This window comes from Phoenix dactylifera, chromosome 4 (assembly GCF_051530095.1).
Source record: "Phoenix dactylifera cultivar Ajwa chromosome 4, Ajwa_hap1_PhDact_Kaust_v1.1, whole genome shotgun sequence".
In the NCBI taxonomy this organism is placed as follows: Eukaryota; Viridiplantae; Streptophyta; class Magnoliopsida; order Arecales; family Arecaceae; genus Phoenix; species Phoenix dactylifera.
Window position 1 is genome coordinate 36,739,024 of NC_143193.1, and position 13,892 is coordinate 36,752,915.

Genomic DNA, 13,892 nt, shown 5'->3' on the forward strand with positions numbered 1-13,892 from the left:
GACAAAGCAGCAGACCTCGACGGCCCGAGACATTCGCGCTGCCGGGGCCGTTCTGGCGTAGGATTCAACGCGCTGTTCCGCTATGCGGCATGGCACCGCGAGTCTCCGGACTCAGTTTATTTTCGGGGGAAAAAAATTATCCGAAGAGGAAAAGCCAAAAGCCGAAAAATTAAAAATAAATATTATCAAAAAATAAAAAAGCGGGCAAAAAATAAAAGGGGTGCAACACGAGGACTTCCCAGGGGGTCACCCATCCTAGTACTACTCTCGCCCAAGCACGCTTAACTGCGGAGTTCTGATGGGATCCGGTGCATTAGTGCTGGTATGATCGCACCCATGATACGCCCTTCGAAACTCCCTTTTATGACAAAGCAGCAGACCTCGACGGCCCGAGACATTCGCGCTGCCGGGGCCGTTCTGGCGTAGGATTCAACGCGCTGGTCCCGCTATGCGGCATGGCACCGCCAATCTCCGGACCCAGTTTATTGTCGGGGGAAAAAAATTATCCGAAGACGAAAAGCCAAAAGCCAAAAAATTAAAAATAAATATTATCAAAAAATAAAAAAGCGGGCAAAAAATAAAAAGGGTGCAACATGAGGACTTCCCAGGGGGTCACCCATCCTAGTACTACTCTCGCCTAAGCACGCTTAACTGCGGAGTTCTGATAGGATCCGGTGCATTAGTGCTGGTATGATCGCACCCAAGACATGCCCTTCGAAACTCCCTTTTATGACAAAGTAGCGGACCTCGACGGCCCGAGACATTCGCGCTGCCGGGGCCGTTCTGGCGTAGGATTCAACACGCTGTTCCGCTATGCGGCATGGCACCGCCAGTCTCCGGACTCAGTTTATTTTCGGGGGAAAAAAATTATCCGAAGAGAAAAAGCCAAAAGCCGAAAAATAAAAAATAAATGTTATCAAAAAATAAAAAACCGGGCAAAAAATAAAAGGGGTGCAACACGAGGACTTCCCAGGGGGTCACCCATCCTAGTACTACTCTCGCCCAAGCACGCTTAACTGCGGAGTTTTGATGGGATCCGGTGCATTAGTGCTGGTATGATCGCACCCATAACATGCCCTTCGAAACTCCCTTTTATGACAAAGCAGCAGACCTCGACGGCCCGAGACATTCGCGCTGCCGGGGCCGTTCTGGCGTAGGATTCAACGCGCTGTTCCGCTATGCGGCATGGCACCGCCAGTCTCCGGACTCAGTTTATTATCGGGGGAAAAAATTATCCAAAGAGGAAAAGCCAAAAGCCAAAAAATTAAAAATAAATATTATCAAAAAATAAAAAAGCGGGCAAAAAATAAAAAGGGTGCAACATGAGGACTTCCCAGGGGGTCACCCATCCTAGTACTACTCTCGCCCAAGCACGCTTAACTGCGGAGTTCTGATAGGATCCGGTGCATTAGTGCTGGTATGATTGCACCCAAGACATGCCCTTCGAAACTCCCTTTTATGACAAAGCAGCAGACCTCGACGGCCCGAGACATTCGCGCTGCCGGGGCCGTTCTGGCGTAGGATTCAACACGCTCTTCCGCTATGCGGCATGGCACCGCCAGTCTCCGGACTCAGTTTATTTTCGGGGGAAAAAAATTATCCGAAGAGGAAAAGCCAAAAGCCGAAAAATAAAAAATAAATGTTATCAAAAAATAAAAAAGCGGGCAAAAAATAAAAGGGGTGCAACACGAGGACTTCCCAGGGGGTCACCCATCCTAGTACTACTCTCGCCCAAGCACGCTTAACTGCGGAGTTCTGATGGGATCCGGTGCATTATTGCTGGTATGATCGCACCCATGACATGCCCTTCGAAACTCCCTTTTATGACAAAGCAGCAGACCTTGACGGCCCGAGACATTCGCGCTGCCGGGGCCATTCTGGCGTAGGATTCAACGCGCTGTTCCGCTATGCGGCATGGCACCGCCAGTCTCCGGACTCAGTTTATTTTCGGGGGGAAAAAATTATCCGAAGAGGAAAAGCCAAAAGCCAAAAAATTAAAAATAAATATTATCAAAAAATAAAAAAGCGGGCAAAAAATAAAAAGGGTGCAACACGAGGACTTCCCAGGGGGTCACCCATCCTAGTACTACTCTCGCCCAAGCACGCTTAACTGCGGAGTTCTGATCGGATCCGGCGCATTAGTGCTGGTATGATCGCACCCATGACATGCCCTTCGAAACTCCCTTTTATGACAAAGCAGCAGACCTCGACGGCCCGAGGCATTTGCGCTGCCGGGGCCGTTCTGGTGTAGGATTCAACGCGCTGTTCCGCTATGCGGCATGGCACCGCGAGTCTCCGGACTCAGTTTATTTTCGGGGGAAAAAAATTATCCGAAGAGGAAAAGCCAAAAGCCGAAAAATTAAAAATAAATATTATCAAAAAATAAAAAAGCGGGCAAAAAATAAAAGGGGTGCAACACGAGGACTTCCCAGGGGGTCACCCATCCTAGTACTACTCTCGCCCAAGCACGCTTAACTGCGGAGTTATGATGGGATCCGGTGCATTAGTGCTGGTATGATCGCACCCATGACATGCCCATCGAAACTCCCTTTTATGACAAAGCAGCAGACCTCGACGGCCCGAGACATTCGCGCCGCCGGGGCCGTTCTGGCGTAGGATTCAACGCGCTGGTCCCGCTATGCGGCATGGCACCGCCAGTCTCCGGACTCAGTTTATTTTCGGGGGAAAAAAATTATCCGAAGAGGAAAAGCCAAAAGCCGAAAAATTAAAAATAAATATTATCAAAAAATAAAAAAGTGGAGAAAAAAATAAAAAGGGTGCAACACGAGGACTTCCCAGGGGGTCACCCATCCTAGTACTACTCTCGCCCAAGCACGCTTAACTGCGGAGTTCTGATGAGATCCGGTGCATTAGTGCTGGTATGATCGCACCCATGACATGCCCTTCGAAACTCCCTTTTATGACAAAGCAGCAGACCTCGACGGCCCGAGACATTCGCGCTGCCGGGGCCGTTCTGGCGTAGGATTCAACGCGCTGTTCCGCTATGCGGCATGGCACCGCGAGTCTCCGGACTCAGTTTATTTTCGGGGGAAAAAAATTATCCGAAGAGGAAAAGCCAAAAGCCGAAAAATTAAAAATAAATATTATCAAAAAATAAAAAAGCGGGCAAAAAATAAAAGGGGTGCAACACGAGGACTTCCCAGGGGGTCACCCATCCTAGTACTACTCTCGCCCAAGCACGCTTAACTGCGGAGTTCTGATGGGATCCGGTGCATTAGTGCTGGTATGATCGCACCCATGACATGCCCTTCGAAACTCCCTTTTATGACAAAGCAGCAGACCTCGACGGCCCGAGACATTCGCGCTGCCGGGGCCGTTCTGGCGTAGGATTCAACGCGCTGTTCCGCTATGCGGCATGGCACCGCGAGTCTCCGGACTCAGTTTATTTTCGGGGGAAAAAAATTATCCGAAGTGGAAAAGCCAAAAGCCGAAAAATTAAAAATAAATATTATCAAAAAATAAAAAAGCGGGCAAAAAATAAAAGGGGTGCAACACGAGGACTTCCCAGGGGGTCACCCATCCTAGTACAACTCTCGCCCAAGCACGCTTAACTGCGGAGTTCTGATAGGATCCGGTGCATTAGTGCTGGTATGATTGCACCCAAGACATGCCCTTCGAAACTCCCTTTTATGACAAAGCAGCAGACCTCGACGGCCCGAGACATTCGCGCTGCCGGGGCCGTTCTGGCGTAGGATTCAACACGCTCTTCCGCTATGCGGCATGGCACCGCCAGTCTCCGGACTCAGTTTATTTTCGGGGGAAAAAAATTATCCGAAGAGGAAAAGCCAAAAGCCGAAAAATAAAAAATAAATGTTGTCAAAAAATAAAAAAGCGGGCAAAAAATAAAAGGGGTGCAACACGAGGACTTCCCAGGGGGTCACCCATCCTAGTACTACTCTCGCCCAAGCACGCTTAACTGCGGAGTTCTGATGGGATCCGGTGCATTAGTGCTGGTATGATCGCACCCATGACATGCCCTTCGAAACTCCCTTTTATGACAAAGCAGCAGACCTTGACGGCCCGAGACATTCGCGCTGCCGGGGCCATTCTGGCGTAGGATTCAACGCGCTGTTCCGCTATGCGGCATGGCACCGCCAGTCTCCGGACTCAGTTTATTTTCGGGGGGAAAAAATTATCCGAAGAGGAAAAGCCAAAAGCCAAAAAATTAAAAATAAATATTATCAAAAAATAAAAAAGCGGGCAAAAAATAAAAAGGGTGCAACACGAGGACTTCCCAGGGGGTCACCCATCCTAGTACTACTCTCGCCCAAGCACGCTTAACTGCGGAGTTCTGATCGGATCCGGCGCATTAGTGCTGGTATGATCGCACCCATGACATGCCCTTCGAAACTCCCTTTTATGACAAAGCAGCAGACCTCGACGGCCCGAGGCATTCGCGCTGCCGGGGCCGTTCTGGTGTAGGATTCAACGCGCTGTTCCGCTATGCGGCATGGCACCGCGAGTCTCCGGACTCAGTTTATTTTCGGGGGAAAAAAATTATCCGAAGACGAAAAGCCAAAAGCCGAAAAATTAAAAATAAATATTATCAAAAAATAAAAAAGCGGGCAAAAATTAAAAGGGGTGCAACACGAGGACTTCCCAGGGGGTCACCCATCCTAGTACTACTCTCGCCCAAGCACGCTTAACTGCGGAGTTATGATGGGATCCGGTGCATTAGTGCTGGTATGATCGCACCCATGACATGCCCATCGAAACTCCCTTTTATGACAAAGCAGCAGACCTCGACGGCCCGAGACATTCGCGCCGCCGGGGCCGTTCTGGCGTAGGATTCAACGCGCTGGTCCCGCTATGCGGCATGGCACCGCCAGTCTCCGGACTCAGTTTATTTTCGGGGGAAAAAAATTATCCGAAGAGGAAAAGCCAAAAGCCGAAAAATTAAAAATAAATATTATCAAAAAATAAAAAAGTGGAGAAAAAAATAAAAAGGGTGCAACACGAGGACTTCCCAGGGGGTCACCCATCCTAGTACTACTCTCGCCCAAGCACGCTTAACTGCGGAGTTCTGATGGGATCCGGTGCATTAGTGCTGGTATGATCGCACCCATGACATGCCCTTCGAAACTCCCTTTTATGACAAAGCAGCAGACCTCGACGGCCCGAGACATTCGCGCTGCCGGGGCCGTTCTGGCGTAGGATTCAACGCGCTGTTCCGCTATGCGGCATGGCACCGCGAGTCTCCGGACTCAGTTTATTTTCGGGGGAAAAAAATTATCCGAAGAGGAAAAGCCAAAAGCCGAAAAATTAAAAATAAATATTATCAAAAAATAAAAAAGCGGGCAAAAAATAAAAGGGGTGCAACACGAGGACTTCCCAGGGGGTCACCCATCCTAGTACTACTCTCGCCCAAGCACGCTTAACTGCGGAGTTCTGATGGGATCCGGTGCATTAGTGCTGGTATGATCGCACCCATGACATGCCCTTCGAAACTCCCTTTTATGACAAAGCAGCAGACCTCGACGGCCCGAGACATTCGCGCTGCCGGGGCCGTTCTGGCGTAGGATTCAACGCGCTGTTCCGCTATGCGGCATGGCACCGCGAGCCTCCGGACTCAGTTTATTTTCGAGGGAAAAAAATTATCCGAAGTGGAAAAGCCAAAAGCCGAAAAATTAAAAATAAATATTATCAAAAAATAAAAAAGCGGGCAAAAAATAAAAGGGGTGCAACACGAGGACTTCCCAGGGGGTCACCCATCCTAGTACAACTCTCGCCCAAGCACGCTTAACTGCGGAGTTCTGATAGGATCCGGTGCATTAGTGCTGGTATGATTGCACCCAAGACATGCCCTTCGAAACTCCCTTTTATGACAAAGCAGCAGACCTCGACGGCCCGAGACATTCGCGCTGCCGGGGCCGTTCTGGCGTAGGATTCAACACGCTCTTCCGCTATGCGGCATGGCACCGCCAGTCTCCGGACTCAGTTTATTTTCGGGGGAAAAAAATTATCCGAAGAGGAAAAGCCAAAAGCCGAAAAATAAAAAATAAATGTTGTCAAAAAATAAAAAAGCGGGCAAAAAATAAAAGGGGTGCAACACGAGGACTTCCCAGGGGGTCACCCATCCTAGTACTACTCTCGCCCAAGCACGCTTAACTGCGGAGTTCTGATGGGATCCGGTGCATTAGTGCTGGTATGATCGCACCCATGACATGCCCTTCGAAACTCCCTTTTATGACAAAGCAGCAGACCTTGACGGCCCGAGACATTCGCGCTGCCGGGGCCATTCTGGCGTAGGATTCAACGCGCTGTTCCGCTATGCGGCATGGCACCGCCAGTCTCCGGACTCAGTTTATTTTCGGGGGGAAAAAATTATCCGAAGAGGAAAAGCCAAAAGCCAAAAAATTAAAAATAAATATTATCAAAAAATAAAAAAGCGGGCAAAAAATAAAAAGGGTGCAACACGAGGACTTCCCAGGGGGTCACCCATCCTAGTGCTACTCTCGCCCAAGCACGCTTAACTGCGGAGTTCTGATCGGATCCGGCGCATTAGTGCTGGTATGATCGCACCCATGACATGCCCTTCGAAACTCCCTTTTATGACAAAGCAGCAGACCTCGACGGCCCGAGGCATTCGCGCTGCCGGGGCCGTTCTGGTGTAGGATTCAACGCGCTGTTCCGCTATGCGGCATGGCACCGCGAGTCTCCGGACTCAGTTTATTTTCGGGGGAAAAAAATTATCCGAAGAGGAAAAGCCAAAAGCCGAAAAATTAAAAATAAATATTATCAAAAAATAAAAAAGCGGGCAAAAATTAAAAGGGGTGCAACACGAGGACTTCCCAGGGGGTCACCCATCCTAGTACTACTCTCGCCCAAGCACGCTTAACTGCGGAGTTATGATGGGATCCGGTGCATTAGTGCTGGTATGATCGCACCCATGACATGCCCATCGAAACTCCCTTTTATGACAAAGCAGCAGACCTCGACGACCCGAGACATTCGCGCCGCCGGGGCCGTTCTGGCGTAGGATTCAACGCGCTGGTCCCGCTATGCGGCATGGCACCGCCAGTCTCCGGACTCAGTTTATATTCGGGGGAAAAAAATTATCCGAAGAGGAAAAGCCAAAAGCCGAAAAATTAAAAATAAATATTATCAAAAAATAAAAAAGTGGAGAAAAAAATAAAAAGGGTGCAATACGAGGACTTCCATGGGGGTCACCCATCCTAGTACTACTCTCGCCCAAGCACGCTTAACTGCGGAGTTCTGATGGGATCCGGTGCATTAGTGCTGGTATGATCGCACCCATGACATGCCCTTCGAAACTCCCTTTTATGACAAAGCAGCAGACCTCGACGGCCCGAGACATTCGCGCTGCCGGGGCCGTTCTGGCGTAGGATTCAACGCGCTGTTCCGCTATGCGGCATGGCACCGCGAGTCTCCGGACTCAGTTTATTTTCGGGGGAAAAAAATTATCCGAAGAGGAAAAGCCAAAAGCCGAAAAATTAAAAATAAATATTATCAAAAAATAAAAAAGCGGGCAAAAAATAAAAGGGGTGCAACACGAGGACTTCCCAGGGGGTCACCCATCCTAGTACTACTCTCGCCCAAGCACGCTTAACTGCGGAGTTCTGATGGGATCCGGTGTATTAGTGCTGGTATGATCGCACCCATGACATGCCCTTCGAAACTCCCTTTTATGACAAAGCAGCAGACCTCGACGGCCCGAGACATTCGCGCTGCCGGGGCCGTTCTGGCGTAGGATTCAACGCGCTGTTCCGCTATGCGGCATGGCACCGCGAGCCTCCGGACTCAGTTTATTTTCGAGGGAAAAAAATTATCCGAAGTGGAAAAGCCAAAAGCCGAAAAATTAAAAATAAATATTATCAAAAAATAAAAAAGCGGGCAAAAAATAAAAGGGGTGCAACACGAGGACTTCCCAGGGGGTCACCCATCCTAGTACAACTCTCGCCCAAGCACGCTTAACTGCGGAGTTCTGATAGGATCCGGTGCATTAGTGCTGGTATGATTGCACCCAAGACATGCCCTTCGAAACTCCCTTTTATGACAAAGCAGCAGACCTCGACGGCCCGAGACATTCGCGCTGCCGGGGCCGTTCTGGCGTAGGATTCAACACGCTCTTCCGCTATGCGGCATGGCACCGCCAGTCTCCGGACTCAGTTTATTTTCGGGGGAAAAAAATTATCCGAAGAGGAAAAGCCAAAAGCCGAAAAATAAAAAATAAATGTTGTCAAAAAATAAAAAAGCGGGCAAAAAATAAAAGGGGTGCAACACGAGGACTTCCCAGGGGGTCACCCATCCTAGTACTACTCTCGCCCAAGCACGCTTAACTGCGGAGTTCTGATGGGATCCGGTGCATTAGTGCTGGTATGATCGCACCCATGACATGCCCTTCGAAACTCCCTTTTATGACAAAGCAGCAGACCTTGACGGCCCGAGACATTCGCGCTGCCGGGGCCATTCTGGCGTAGGATTCAACGCGCTGTTCCGCTATGCGGCATGGCACCGCCAGTCTCCGGACTCAGTTTATTTTCGGGGGGAAAAAATTATCCGAAGAGGAAAAGCCAAAAGCCAAAAAATTAAAAATAAATATTATCAAAAAATAAAAAAGCGGGCAAAAAATAAAAAGGGTGCAACACGAGGACTTCCCAGGGGGTCACCCATCCTAGTACTACTCTCGCCCAAGCACGCTTAACTGCGGAGTTCTGATCGGATCCGGCGCATTAGTGCTGGTATGATCGCACCCATGACATGCCCTTCGAAACTCCCTTTTATGACAAAGCAGCAGACCTCGACGGCCCGAGGCATTCGCGCTGCCGGGGCCGTTCTGGTGTAGGATTCAACGCGCTGTTCCGCTATGCGGCATGGCACCGCGAGTCTCCGGACTCAGTTTATTTTCGGGGGAAAAAAATTATCCGAAGAGAAAAAGCCAAAAGCCGAAAAATTAAAAATAAATATTATCAAAAAATAAAAAAGCGGGCAAAAATTAAAAGGGGTGCAACACGAGGACTTCCCAGGGGGTCACCCATCCTAGTACTACTCTCGCCCAAGCACGCTTAACTGCGGAGTTATGATGGGATCCGGTGCATTAGTGCTGGTATGATCGCACCCATGACATGCCCATCGAAACTCCCTTTTATGACAAAGCAGCAGACCTCGACGGCCCGAGACATTCGCGCCGCCGGGGCCGTTCTGGCGTAGGATTCAACGCGCTGGTCCCGCTATGCGGCATGGCACCGCCAGTCTCCGGACTCAGTTTATTTTCGGGGGAAAAAAATTATCCGAAGAGGAAAAGCCAAAAGCCGAAAAATTAAAAATAAATATTATCAAAAAATAAAAAAGTGGAGAAAAAAATAAAAAGGGTGCAACACGAGGACTTCCCAGGGGGTCACCCATCCTAGTACTACTCTCGCCCAAGCACGCTTAACTGCGGAGTTCTGATGGGATCCGGTGCATTAGTGCTGGTATGATCGCACCCATGACATGCCCTTCGAAACTCCCTTTTATGACAAAGCAGCAGACCTCGACGGCCCGAGACATTCGCGCTGCCGGGGCCGTTCTGGCGTAGGATTCAACGCGCTGTTCCGCTATGCGGCATGGCACCGCGAGTCTCCGGACTCAGTTTATTTTCGGGGAAAAAAAATTATCCGAAGAGGAAAAGCCAAAAGCCGAAAAATTAAAAATAAATATTATCAAAAAATAAAAAAGCGGGCAAAAAATAAAAGGGGTGCAACACGAGGACTTCCCAGGGGGTCACCCATCCTAGTACTACTCTCGCCCAAGCACGCTTAACTGCGGAGTTCTGATGGGATCCGGTGCATTAGTGCTGGTATGATCGCACCCATGACATGCCCATCGAAACACCCTTTTATGACAAAGCAGCAGACCTCGACGGCCCGAGACATTCGCGCTGCCGGGGCCGTTCTGGCATAGGATTCAACGCGCTGTTCCGCTATGCGGCATGGCACCGCGAGTCTCCGGACTCAGTTTATTTTCGGGGGAAAAAAATTATCCGAAGAGGAAAAGCCAAAAGCCGAAAAATTAAAAATAAATATTATCAAAAAATAAAAAAGCGGGCAAAAAATAAAAGGGGTGCAACACGAGGACTTCCCAGGGGGTCACCCATCCTAGTACTACTCTCGCCCAAGCACGCTTAACTGCGGAGTTCTGATGGGATCCGGTGTATTAGTGCTGGTATGATCGCACCCATGACATGCCCTTCGAAACTCCCTTTTATGACAAAGCAGCAGACCTCGACGGCCCGAGACATTCGCGCTGCCGGGGCCGTTCTGGCGTAGGATTCAACGCGCTGTTCCGCTATGCGGCATGGCACCGCGAGCCTCCGGACTCAGTTTATTTTCGAGGGAAAAAAATTATCCGAAGTGGAAAAGCCAAAAGCCGAAAAATTAAAAATAAATATTATCAAAAAATAAAAAAGCGGGCAAAAAATAAAAGGGGTGCAACACGAGGACTTCCCAGGGGGTCACCCATCCTAGTACAACTCTCGCCCAAGCACGCTTAACTGTGGAGTTCTGATAGGATCCGGTGCATTAGTGCTGGTATGATTGCACCCAAGACATGCCCTTCGAAACTCCCTTTTATGACAAAGCAGCAGACCTCGACGGCCCGAGACATTCGCGCTGCCGGGGCCGTTCTGGCGTAGGATTCAACACGCTCTTCCGCTATGCGGCATGGCACCGCCAGTCTCCGGACTCAGTTTATTTTCGGGGGAAAAAAATTATCCGAAGAGGAAAAGCCAAAAGCCGAAAAATAAAAAATAAATGTTGTCAAAAAATAAAAAAGCGGGCAAAAAATAAAAGGGGTGCAACACGAGGACTTCCCAGGGGGTCACCCATCCTAGTACTACTCTCGCCCAAGCACGCTTAACTGCGGAGTTCTGATGGGATCCGGTGCATTAGTGCTGGTATGATCGCACCCATGACATGCCCTTCGAAACTCCCTTTTATGACAAAGCAGCAGACCTTGACGGCCCGAGACATTCGCGCTGCCGGGGCCATTCTGGCGTAGGATTCAACGCGCTGTTCCGCTATGCGGCATGGCACCGCCAGTCTCCGGACTCAGTTTATTTTCGGGGGGAAAAAATTATCCGAAGAGGAAAAGCCAAAAGCCAAAAAATTAAAAATAAATATTATCAAAAAATAAAAAAGCGGGCAAAAAATAAAAAGGGTGCAACACGAGGACTTCCCAGGGGGTCACCCATCCTAGTACTACTCTCGCCCAAGCACGCTTAACTGCGGAGTTCTGATCGGATCCGGCGCATTAGTGCTGGTATGATCGCACCCATGACATGCCCTTCGAAACTCCCTTTTATGACAAAGCAGCAGACCTCGACGGCCCGAGGCATTCGCGCTGCCGGGGCCGTTCTGGTGTAGGATTCAACGCGCTGTTCCGCTATGCGGCATGGCACCGCGAGTCTCCGGACTCAGTTTATTTTCGGGGGAAAAAAATTATCCGAAGAGAAAAAGCCAAAAGCCGAAAAATTAAAAATAAATATTATCAAAAAATAAAAAAGCGGGCAAAAATTAAAAGGGGTGCAACACGAGGACTTCCCAGGGGGTCACCCATCCTAGTACTACTCTCGCCCAAGCACGCTTAACTGCGGAGTTATGATGGGATCCGGTGCATTAGTGCTGGTATGATCGCACCCATGACATGCCCATCGAAACTCCCTTTTATGACAAAGCAGCAGACCTCGACGGCCCGAGACATTCGCGCCGCCGGGGCCGTTCTGGCGTAGGATTCAACGCGCTGGTCCCGCTATGCGGCATGGCACCGCCAGTCTCCGGACTCAGTTTATTTTCGGGGGAAAAAAATTATCCGAAGAGGAAAAGCCAAAAGCCGAAAAATTAAAAATAAATATTATCAAAAAATAAAAAAGTGGAGAAAAAAATAAAAAGGGTGCAACACGAGGACTTCCCAGGGGGTCACCCATCCTAGTACTACTCTCGCCCAAGCACGCTTAACTGCGGAGTTCTGATGGGATCCGGTGCATTAGTGCTGGTATGATCGCACCCATGACATGCCCTTCGAAACTCCCTTTTATGACAAAGCAGCAGACCTCGACGGCCCGAGACATTCGCGCTGCCGGGGCCGTTCTGGCGTAGGATTCAACGCGCTGTTCCGCTATGCGGCATGGCACCGCGAGTCTCCGGACTCAGTTTATTTTCGGGGGAAAAAAATTATCCGAAGAGGAAAAGCCAAAAGCCGAAAAATTAAAAATAAATATTATCAAAAAATAAAAAAGCGGGCAAAAAATAAAAGGGGTGCAACACGAGGACTTCCCAGGGGGTCACCCATCCTAGTACTACTCTCGCCCAAGCACGCTTAACTGCGGAGTTCTGATGGGATCCGGTGCATTAGTGCTGGTATGATCGCACCCATGACATGCCCATCGAAACACCCTTTTATGACAAAGCAGCAGACCTCGACGGCCCGAGACATTCGCGCTGCCGGGGCCGTTCTGGCGTAGGATTCAACGCGCTGTTCCGCTATGCGGCATGGCACCGCGAGTCTCCGGACTCAGTTTATTTTCGGGGGAAAAAAATTATCCGAAGAGAAAAAGCCAAAAGCCGAAAAATTAAAAATAAATATTATCAAAAAATAAAAAAGCGGGCAAAAAATAAAAGGGGTGCAACACGAGGACTTCCCAGGGGGTCACCCATCCTAGTACTACTCTCGCCCAAGCACGCTTAACTGCGGAGTTCTGATGGGATCCGGTGCATTAGTGCTGGTATGATCGCACCCATGACATGCCCTTCGAAACTCCCTTTTATGACAAAGCAGCAGACCTCGACGGCCCGAGACATTCGCGCTGCCGGGGCCGTTCTGGCGTAGGATTCAACGCGCTGTTCCGCTATGCGGCATGGCACCGCGAGCCTCCGGACTCAGTTTATTTTCGAGGGAAAAAAATTATCCGAAGTGGAAAAGCCAAAAGCCGAAAAATTAAAAATAAATATTATCAAAAAATAAAAAAGCGGGCAAAAAATAAAAGGGGTGCAACACGAGGACTTCCCAGGGGGTCACCCATCCTAGTACAACTCTCGCCCAAGCACGCTTAACTGCGGAGTTCTGATAGGATCCGGTGCATTAGTGCTGGTATGATTGCACCCAAGACATGCCCTTCGAAACTCCCTTTTATGACAAAGCAGCAGACCTCGACGGCCCGAGACATTCGCGCTGCCGGGGCCGTTCTGGCGTAGGATTCAACACGCTCTTCCGCTATGCGGCATGGCACCGCCAGTCTCCGGACTCAGTTTATTTTCGGGGGAAAAAAATTATCCGAAGAGGAAAAGCCAAAAGCCGAAAAATAAAAAATAAATGTTGTCAAAAAATAAAAAAGCGGGCAAAAAATAAAAGGGGTGCAACACGAGGACTTCCCAGGGGGTCACCCATCCTAGTACTACTCTCGCCCAAGCACGCTTAACTGCGGAGTTCTGATGGGATCCGGTGCATTAGTGCTGGTATGATCGCACCCATGACATGCCCTTCGAAACTCCCTTTTATGACAAAGCAGCAGACCTTGACGGCCCGAGACATTCGCGCTGCCGGGGCCATTCTGGCGTAGGATTCAACGCGCTGTTCCGCTATGCGGCATGGCACCGCCAGTCTCCGGACTCAGTTTATTTTCGGGGGGAAAAAATTATCCGAAGAGGAAAAGCCAAAAGCCAAAAAATTAAAAATAAATATTATCAAAAAATAAAAAAGCGGGCAAAAAATAAAAAGGGTGCAACACGAGGACTTCCCAGGGGGTCACCCATCCTAGTACTACTCTCGCCCAAGCACGCTTAACTGCGGAGTTCTGATCGGATCCGGCGCATTAGTGCTGGTATGATCGCACCCATGACATGCCCTTCGAAACTCCCTTTTATGACAAAGCAGCA

General features: G+C 49.5%; 37 non-coding genes and 1 pseudogene across 37 annotated transcripts; all 38 read right to left on the reverse strand.

Annotated features, from left to right (window-relative positions):
• Positions 1-217: 217 nt before the first annotated feature.
• On the reverse strand, positions 218-336 carry LOC149761275 (5S ribosomal RNA). Its single transcript, XR_016409957.1, has one exon. It is a non-coding gene; the product is annotated as a 5S ribosomal RNA (ribosomal RNA).
• A 247-nt stretch (positions 337-583) lies between these two features.
• Positions 584-702, reverse strand: LOC149761276 (5S ribosomal RNA; annotated as a pseudogene).
• Positions 703-948: 246 nt separating this feature from the next.
• LOC149761277 (5S ribosomal RNA) lies at positions 949-1,067 on the reverse strand. The gene has a single exon (XR_016404674.1). It is a non-coding gene; the product is annotated as a 5S ribosomal RNA (ribosomal RNA).
• A 245-nt stretch (positions 1,068-1,312) lies between these two features.
• Positions 1,313-1,431, reverse strand: LOC149761278 (5S ribosomal RNA). The gene has a single exon (XR_016407772.1). It is a non-coding gene; the product is annotated as a 5S ribosomal RNA (ribosomal RNA).
• Positions 1,432-1,677: 246 nt separating this feature from the next.
• On the reverse strand, positions 1,678-1,796 carry LOC149761279 (5S ribosomal RNA). The gene has a single exon (XR_016402624.1). It is a non-coding gene; the product is annotated as a 5S ribosomal RNA (ribosomal RNA).
• Positions 1,797-2,042: 246 nt separating this feature from the next.
• Positions 2,043-2,161, reverse strand: LOC149761280 (5S ribosomal RNA). Its single transcript, XR_016405705.1, has one exon. It is a non-coding gene; the product is annotated as a 5S ribosomal RNA (ribosomal RNA).
• Positions 2,162-2,407: 246 nt separating this feature from the next.
• LOC149761281 (5S ribosomal RNA) lies at positions 2,408-2,526 on the reverse strand. The gene has a single exon (XR_016405903.1). It is a non-coding gene; the product is annotated as a 5S ribosomal RNA (ribosomal RNA).
• Positions 2,527-2,774: 248 nt separating this feature from the next.
• LOC149761282 (5S ribosomal RNA) lies at positions 2,775-2,893 on the reverse strand. The gene has a single exon (XR_016400861.1). It is a non-coding gene; the product is annotated as a 5S ribosomal RNA (ribosomal RNA).
• Positions 2,894-3,139: 246 nt separating this feature from the next.
• On the reverse strand, positions 3,140-3,258 carry LOC149761283 (5S ribosomal RNA). The gene has a single exon (XR_016409958.1). It is a non-coding gene; the product is annotated as a 5S ribosomal RNA (ribosomal RNA).
• Positions 3,259-3,504: 246 nt separating this feature from the next.
• LOC149761284 (5S ribosomal RNA) lies at positions 3,505-3,623 on the reverse strand. Its single transcript, XR_016405833.1, has one exon. It is a non-coding gene; the product is annotated as a 5S ribosomal RNA (ribosomal RNA).
• Positions 3,624-3,869: 246 nt separating this feature from the next.
• Positions 3,870-3,988, reverse strand: LOC149761285 (5S ribosomal RNA). The gene has a single exon (XR_016409959.1). It is a non-coding gene; the product is annotated as a 5S ribosomal RNA (ribosomal RNA).
• A 246-nt stretch (positions 3,989-4,234) lies between these two features.
• LOC149761286 (5S ribosomal RNA) lies at positions 4,235-4,353 on the reverse strand. Its single transcript, XR_016405707.1, has one exon. It is a non-coding gene; the product is annotated as a 5S ribosomal RNA (ribosomal RNA).
• Positions 4,354-4,599: 246 nt separating this feature from the next.
• Positions 4,600-4,718, reverse strand: LOC149761287 (5S ribosomal RNA). The gene has a single exon (XR_016405904.1). It is a non-coding gene; the product is annotated as a 5S ribosomal RNA (ribosomal RNA).
• Positions 4,719-4,966: 248 nt separating this feature from the next.
• Positions 4,967-5,085, reverse strand: LOC149761288 (5S ribosomal RNA). Its single transcript, XR_016412097.1, has one exon. It is a non-coding gene; the product is annotated as a 5S ribosomal RNA (ribosomal RNA).
• A 246-nt stretch (positions 5,086-5,331) lies between these two features.
• On the reverse strand, positions 5,332-5,450 carry LOC149761289 (5S ribosomal RNA). The gene has a single exon (XR_016409960.1). It is a non-coding gene; the product is annotated as a 5S ribosomal RNA (ribosomal RNA).
• A 246-nt stretch (positions 5,451-5,696) lies between these two features.
• Positions 5,697-5,815, reverse strand: LOC149761290 (5S ribosomal RNA). Its single transcript, XR_016405834.1, has one exon. It is a non-coding gene; the product is annotated as a 5S ribosomal RNA (ribosomal RNA).
• Positions 5,816-6,061: 246 nt separating this feature from the next.
• Positions 6,062-6,180, reverse strand: LOC149761291 (5S ribosomal RNA). Its single transcript, XR_016409962.1, has one exon. It is a non-coding gene; the product is annotated as a 5S ribosomal RNA (ribosomal RNA).
• Positions 6,181-6,426: 246 nt separating this feature from the next.
• LOC149761292 (5S ribosomal RNA) lies at positions 6,427-6,545 on the reverse strand. Its single transcript, XR_016408912.1, has one exon. It is a non-coding gene; the product is annotated as a 5S ribosomal RNA (ribosomal RNA).
• A 246-nt stretch (positions 6,546-6,791) lies between these two features.
• Positions 6,792-6,910, reverse strand: LOC149761293 (5S ribosomal RNA). The gene has a single exon (XR_016405905.1). It is a non-coding gene; the product is annotated as a 5S ribosomal RNA (ribosomal RNA).
• A 248-nt stretch (positions 6,911-7,158) lies between these two features.
• Positions 7,159-7,277, reverse strand: LOC149761294 (5S ribosomal RNA). Its single transcript, XR_016404398.1, has one exon. It is a non-coding gene; the product is annotated as a 5S ribosomal RNA (ribosomal RNA).
• Positions 7,278-7,523: 246 nt separating this feature from the next.
• LOC149761295 (5S ribosomal RNA) lies at positions 7,524-7,642 on the reverse strand. The gene has a single exon (XR_016401503.1). It is a non-coding gene; the product is annotated as a 5S ribosomal RNA (ribosomal RNA).
• Positions 7,643-7,888: 246 nt separating this feature from the next.
• On the reverse strand, positions 7,889-8,007 carry LOC149761296 (5S ribosomal RNA). The gene has a single exon (XR_016405835.1). It is a non-coding gene; the product is annotated as a 5S ribosomal RNA (ribosomal RNA).
• A 246-nt stretch (positions 8,008-8,253) lies between these two features.
• Positions 8,254-8,372, reverse strand: LOC149761297 (5S ribosomal RNA). Its single transcript, XR_016409963.1, has one exon. It is a non-coding gene; the product is annotated as a 5S ribosomal RNA (ribosomal RNA).
• Positions 8,373-8,618: 246 nt separating this feature from the next.
• On the reverse strand, positions 8,619-8,737 carry LOC149761298 (5S ribosomal RNA). The gene has a single exon (XR_016405708.1). It is a non-coding gene; the product is annotated as a 5S ribosomal RNA (ribosomal RNA).
• Positions 8,738-8,983: 246 nt separating this feature from the next.
• LOC149761299 (5S ribosomal RNA) lies at positions 8,984-9,102 on the reverse strand. Its single transcript, XR_016405906.1, has one exon. It is a non-coding gene; the product is annotated as a 5S ribosomal RNA (ribosomal RNA).
• Positions 9,103-9,350: 248 nt separating this feature from the next.
• On the reverse strand, positions 9,351-9,469 carry LOC149761300 (5S ribosomal RNA). Its single transcript, XR_016412098.1, has one exon. It is a non-coding gene; the product is annotated as a 5S ribosomal RNA (ribosomal RNA).
• Positions 9,470-9,715: 246 nt separating this feature from the next.
• Positions 9,716-9,834, reverse strand: LOC149761301 (5S ribosomal RNA). Its single transcript, XR_016409964.1, has one exon. It is a non-coding gene; the product is annotated as a 5S ribosomal RNA (ribosomal RNA).
• Positions 9,835-10,080: 246 nt separating this feature from the next.
• Positions 10,081-10,199, reverse strand: LOC149761302 (5S ribosomal RNA). Its single transcript, XR_016401608.1, has one exon. It is a non-coding gene; the product is annotated as a 5S ribosomal RNA (ribosomal RNA).
• Positions 10,200-10,445: 246 nt separating this feature from the next.
• LOC149761303 (5S ribosomal RNA) lies at positions 10,446-10,564 on the reverse strand. Its single transcript, XR_016408223.1, has one exon. It is a non-coding gene; the product is annotated as a 5S ribosomal RNA (ribosomal RNA).
• Positions 10,565-10,810: 246 nt separating this feature from the next.
• LOC149761304 (5S ribosomal RNA) lies at positions 10,811-10,929 on the reverse strand. The gene has a single exon (XR_016409965.1). It is a non-coding gene; the product is annotated as a 5S ribosomal RNA (ribosomal RNA).
• Positions 10,930-11,175: 246 nt separating this feature from the next.
• On the reverse strand, positions 11,176-11,294 carry LOC149761305 (5S ribosomal RNA). Its single transcript, XR_016405709.1, has one exon. It is a non-coding gene; the product is annotated as a 5S ribosomal RNA (ribosomal RNA).
• A 246-nt stretch (positions 11,295-11,540) lies between these two features.
• Positions 11,541-11,659, reverse strand: LOC149761306 (5S ribosomal RNA). The gene has a single exon (XR_016405907.1). It is a non-coding gene; the product is annotated as a 5S ribosomal RNA (ribosomal RNA).
• Positions 11,660-11,907: 248 nt separating this feature from the next.
• On the reverse strand, positions 11,908-12,026 carry LOC149761307 (5S ribosomal RNA). Its single transcript, XR_016412099.1, has one exon. It is a non-coding gene; the product is annotated as a 5S ribosomal RNA (ribosomal RNA).
• A 246-nt stretch (positions 12,027-12,272) lies between these two features.
• Positions 12,273-12,391, reverse strand: LOC149761308 (5S ribosomal RNA). The gene has a single exon (XR_016409966.1). It is a non-coding gene; the product is annotated as a 5S ribosomal RNA (ribosomal RNA).
• A 246-nt stretch (positions 12,392-12,637) lies between these two features.
• Positions 12,638-12,756, reverse strand: LOC149761309 (5S ribosomal RNA). The gene has a single exon (XR_016409967.1). It is a non-coding gene; the product is annotated as a 5S ribosomal RNA (ribosomal RNA).
• Positions 12,757-13,002: 246 nt separating this feature from the next.
• LOC149761310 (5S ribosomal RNA) lies at positions 13,003-13,121 on the reverse strand. The gene has a single exon (XR_016405837.1). It is a non-coding gene; the product is annotated as a 5S ribosomal RNA (ribosomal RNA).
• A 246-nt stretch (positions 13,122-13,367) lies between these two features.
• LOC149761311 (5S ribosomal RNA) lies at positions 13,368-13,486 on the reverse strand. The gene has a single exon (XR_016409968.1). It is a non-coding gene; the product is annotated as a 5S ribosomal RNA (ribosomal RNA).
• Positions 13,487-13,732: 246 nt separating this feature from the next.
• LOC149761312 (5S ribosomal RNA) lies at positions 13,733-13,851 on the reverse strand. The gene has a single exon (XR_016405710.1). It is a non-coding gene; the product is annotated as a 5S ribosomal RNA (ribosomal RNA).
• Between the last annotated feature and the right edge of the window lie 41 nt (positions 13,852-13,892).